This window comes from Myotis brandtii, unplaced genomic scaffold (assembly GCF_000412655.1).
Source record: "Myotis brandtii unplaced genomic scaffold, ASM41265v1 scaffold193, whole genome shotgun sequence".
Classification (NCBI taxonomy): domain Eukaryota; kingdom Metazoa; phylum Chordata; class Mammalia; order Chiroptera; family Vespertilionidae; genus Myotis; species Myotis brandtii.
The window spans coordinates 1049268-1054992 of record NW_005357191.1 but is presented as its reverse complement, the minus strand read 5'-3'; positions in this window follow the sequence as shown (position 1 = coordinate 1054992).

Here is a 5725-nt window from a genome sequence, read left to right as displayed (position 1 = left end):
TTGGCCGGGAGGGGGTCCGGGTGCCCCCCTGGCCCGGAGCGGGTGTGGGTGCCCCCTTGGCCCGGAGGGGGCTGGAGCCTGCTCCTCGGTGTGAGGTGCCATCCGAGTTGCTCCTGGGAAGCGCCTGCCACTCGGTTGTAGACTCACATTCAAAGCGTTGCCCACCTTTCATCCACAATGAGTGGACCGTTATGAGTTTTGTTAACAAAACCCTGAAACTCAGCTGTCTTTCCATTTCGCTTTGTTTTGAGGTTTAAAAATAAGGAAACCCATGAACAGACCTCCTGTTTCACAGGCACTTTTCCTTCTCCCATCCCACAGAAGAGTGTCAGTTCACTCCTTAGCCCAGTGGTTCTCAACCTTCCTAATGCCGCGACCCTTTAATACAGTTCCTCATGTTGTGGTGACCCCAACCATAACATTATTTTCGTTGCTACTTCATAACTGTAATTTTGCTACTGTTATGAATCGTAATGTAAATATCTGATATGCAGGATGTATTTTCATTGTTACAAATTGAACATAATTAATCACAAAAACAATACGTAATTATATGTGTTTTCCGATGGTCTTAGGCGACCCCTGTGAAAGGGTTGTTCGACCCCCAAAGGGGTCGTGACCCACAGGCTGAGAACCGCTGCCTTAGCCTCTCGATGCATTGGCCTGGGTGCAGAAAGTCCCACACACCACCTGGTGGTGGAGCCGCCTGTGATGATTAAGTCACCAACAACAGGAAGAGCTTTCAACCCCTCACTGCTTTATTGCACTTGGTTAATGAAACCTCTCTAGGGGGAGAGGGGAACACTTCTAGCCCTCTGCTGGGTGTCCTGAATTTAGAAAACTACCCCTCCCAATTATATGTAATCATTTTCTGCTAGCCTCAATACTCTAGCTGTGCCATGAACTCAATGGACATGTTTCATAAATTAAATGAGCCAAACTGTAGCTCCAAGTTTTTGATGAAAATGGCTTTGAAGTACACGTAAAATAAGTCTTTTGGTCAAAAAATATTGTAATGGCAAAGGTGTAATGAAATAATATTTAGATGGCCTCAACCATTTTGAGCGTTCTGGGTCAAACAAGATAACTAAGTACATAAAAGCATTACAAGCATAATTATCATTAGATAAGTCTTGGTAAAGCCTTTGTTGGAAAACTTCCCAGAGGTTGAGATATTTCTTTAATTGTTTTTAAATTCTGAGAGAATCCTATGTATTATATTTATACATTTGAAACTTTAATGAAATGGATAATGGGCAAAGGAAATAAAAATTATAAAACCTCTCTGCTTTATTGCACTTAGTTAAGGAAACCTGGTCTGGGGGTGGGGGGAACACTTGCAAGTTGTATCCTCTCTTGCAAGTCAGATGATTTTCATTTGCCTTGAAAAAAAATTATTGACAGTAGATCAATGTGATTTGGAGCATATAACTTAGAAGTTCAAAGACTTGAGCAACACTGCTCTAACAAAACTGTCTATAATTCTTATTTATATGAACCAGGTTTCTCTGGGATTACATCCATAAAAACAAAAAAATTGGAATAAAATTGATGCTGAGTCCTATCACATTTTATCAGTAAATCATATATATTCATCTACAGATACATGCTCATGAAAAAATCAATACCATTTAGCTCATCTTAACAGAGGCAATTGCGCCTGCCCACCTGGTGTGGCTCAGTGGTTGAGCATTGACCTATGAACCAGGAGGTCATGGTTCAATTCCCAGTCCGTGCACATCTTTGGGTTGTGGGCTCCATTCCCAGTAAAGGGGTGTGCAGGAGGCAGCCAATCAATGATTCTCTCTCATCATTGATGTTTCTCTCTCTCCCTTCCTCTCTGAAATCAATAAAAATGTATGTTTTTTAAAAGAGAGGCAATTCCATGAAAAATATATGTATGATTATTTATAAAATTATATTTAAATTCCTTTTATCGACTTATTCATCACCAATACTTTTAATGGTACATTCCAAAAGAAAGGTTTTTTTGTTTTTTTTAAATATATTTTATTGATTTTTTACAGAGAGGAAGGGAGAGAGACAGAGAGTCAGAAACATCGATGAGAGAGAAACATCGATCAGCTGCCTCCTGCACACTTCCCACTGGAGATGTGCCCGCAACCAAGGCACATGCCCCTGACCGGAATCGAACCCAGGACCTCTCAGTCCGCAGGCCGACGCTCTATCCACTGAGCCAAACCGGTTACAGCAAGAAAGGTTTTTTTAATACACTTAGAGAGCTTTAGTCACAAGAAAAGTTTATTAAATTTTTATTTACATATTTTTGGCTGAGATATATGATATGATGACCAATAAAAAATTATAAAACATATGGAAGTGGAATGGGAATTCAAGTTCAAGGGGTAAAAGGGAAAAATGTAAAAATTTTAAATATTAAAAAACATGTTTATTTTTAAGATGAATGCTAGTGCTTATCAAATTATTAAGGTATTTACATATCACTCGATACACTTAAAAGTGATGTAACAGTTTTATTTCAAAAAGTCAATATTTATAATGAGCCAGAAAATAAATTCTAAACTTTAAAATTATGATGAAGAACTTTATATGTCAACTTTAAAAGCTGGAGTTTCTTGCCCTGACTGGGTAGCTCAGTTGGTTACAGCATCATCCTGATACACCAAGGTTTCGGGTTCAATCCTGGGTCAGGGCACATACAAGAAACAACCAATGAATAAATAAATAAGTGGAACAACAAATCGATGTCTCTCTCTCTCTCTCTCTCTCTCTCTCTCTCTCTCTCCTCCCCCCTTCCTCTCTCTCTAAAGTAATTTAAAAAAAGTCGAAGTTTCTTTAGGGCAGCGATTCTCAACCTGTGGGTCGCGACCCCTTTGGCGGTCAAACGACCCTTTCACAGGGGTCACCTAAGACCATCCTGCATATCAGATATTTACATGACGATTCATAACAGTAGCAACATTACAGTTATGAAGTAGCAATGAAAATAATTTTATGGTTGGGTCACAACATGAGGAACTGTATTTAAAGGGCCAGAAGGTTGAGAACCACTGCTTTAGGGGGTCATGTGAGCAAAAACGTGGAGACTAGTGTTTTAGATGGTCAGAGCTGGGGGTGGCAGCGGCTCCCACCACTGCTGCTGGGAATGGGGCAGTGCACTGCAGCCAACTCATCAACCCCTGGTTGGTGAGTCACCTATTCCCATTCATGCTCGACTTAGAATTATGGAAAATTCAAGCGGGAGGATCCTCAACCTGGTCTATCTCTCAATTTTACTAGGTTTGTGACCTTGGCCATGCTTTTCACATCTCTAAGCTTCATTAATAATAATTCAACACAACATACAGAATGTCACAAAATTCTACACTTATGGGATTGCCAAATAAGTGGTCTGATCAGGGATTTCAACCTTGACCCTTTCAGAGGGGCGGGCCTTGACCTAAATGAGCATGGCAGAGAGGGGCTGAGCTTCAGACCCTCTTGCTGGAAGAATGCTGTCAGTAGAGGTTTCAGAAAATGGGGTCCGGGGAGAGACCAAGATGGCGGCATAGGTAAACACTGGAGATTGCTGCCGCAAACAACCACTTCAAAAATGCAACTAAAAGACGGAACGGACATCACCCAGAACCACAGGAAGGCGGGCTGAGGAGAGACTCTTCAACTAGAAGGAAAGAGAACAGCATACCGAGGCTCAGAGGAGGCGCAGTGTGGAAAATACTCAGGTGCGGAGGTGCGCGCGCAAAGCGGGCTGGTGGCTGAGAGCGCGGTTGTCGTTTTCGGTCAGGGGGGAGTCTCAGACTCTGAGCTCCAGATACGGGCGAATCGCTGGGGACTCGGACCCAAACGGGAGAAGCGGGAGTGTCTGGCATCAGTTGGAAGGCAGCTTTCCCTCCGAGGTTTGCAGCGGTTCCGGGGGTTCTGAGAAGCAGAGCCTCTGGGAACGGGACTGAGGGCACCATAACCGCTCCCTCCGCCCGCCCGCCCTGTTGAGCCCGCCCCGCCCAAGCCCTGCGCAGAGCCATTTGCCAGATCGCCTCAGGCAAAGGCTAGATTAGCACCTCCCCAGAGGACAGAAGTTTTCCCACTGCAGCAGACACAGCTGATTCACACAGCCAGTCGGCCTGGTGGTCAAATCCCTCTAGTATTAACTACAACAATCAAGGCTCAACTAGAACAAGACTGCGCACAAAGACCACTAGGGGGTGCACCAAGAAAGCATAAAAAATGCGGAGACAAAAAAACATGACAGAAATGGAGGATATAGAGCTAAAAAACGCAATTTTGAGGGCTTGCAATAAACTTCTGGAGAGCCTCACGAAAACTAATGAGACCCTCGATGCTATGATAAAGAAACAACTAGAAATTAAGCATACACGGTCTGAAATAAAGAATATTACACCCAATAGCAGACCAGAGGAGCGCAAGAATCAAGCCAAAGATTTGAAATGCGAAGAAGCAAAAAACACCCAACCGGAAAAGCAAAATGAAAAAAGAATCCGAAAATACGAAGATAGTGTAAGGAGCCTCTGGGACAGCTTCAAGCGTACCAACATCAGAATAATAGGGGTGCCAGAAGATGAGAGACAGCAAGATATTGAAAACCTATTTGAAGAAATAATGGCAGAAAACTTCCCCCACCTGGTGAAAGAAATGGACTTACAGGTCCAAGAAGCGCAGAGAACCCCAAACAAAAGGAATCCAAAGAGGACCACACCAAGACACATCATAATTAAAATGCCAAGAGCAAAAGACAAAGAGAGAATCTTAAAAGCAGCAAGAGAAAGAGACTCAATTACCTACAAGGGAATACCCATACGACTGTCAGCTGATTTCTCAACAGAAACTTTGCAGGCCAGAAGGGAATGGCAAGAAATATTCAAAGTGCTGAATACCAAGAACCTACAACCAAGAATACTTTATCCAGCAAAGCTATCATTCAGAATTGAAGGTCAGATAAAGAGCTTCACAGATAAGGAAAAGCTAAAGGAGTTCATCACCACTAAACCAGTATTATACGAAATGCTGAAAGGTATCCTTTAAGAAGAGGAAGAAGAAAAAGGTAAAGATACAAATTGTGAACAACAAACATGCATCTATCAACAAGTGAATCTAAGAACCAAGTGAATAAATAATCTGATGTACAGAATGAACTGGTGATTATAATGAATCAGGGACATAGAAAGGGAATGGACTGACTAAAAAAAAGAGGAACAAATGTAATCTGAACAATAAAGATTTAATTAAAAAAAAAACAACAAAACAAAACAACAACAACAACAACAAAAAAAAAAGAAAATGGGGTCCTGAATTTTTATGTAAAACCTGCTAATTGCCTAAAAAACATTTTAAAAATGCTTTTATACCTTCAAGAAAGAAAAAAATACAAACCAGCAGCCACAAACAGCGCAAAGGGCTGCCAGTGTGTTGTAACATCTGGTAGAGAGTAAGAGAAACATGCAAATTGACTGTACCTTTGCCACGCCCAAGCCACGCCCACCAGCCAATCAGAGCGACTATATGCAAATTAACCCAACCAAGATGGCGGCCGGCAGCCACGGAGCTGGAGCCAGCAGGAGGCTTGGTTGCCCGGGATGTGGCCTGGGCTAAAGGCAACAAAGTTTCAATTATAGAAGCTAAATAAATCCCAGAAACCTGCTTCCAGCCAGCCTCCACTGGGAGCTTGGGTGGCTGGGGGCCGTAGCCAGCCTGCAAACAGCCATCAGCCCCTCACCCAGGCTGGCCA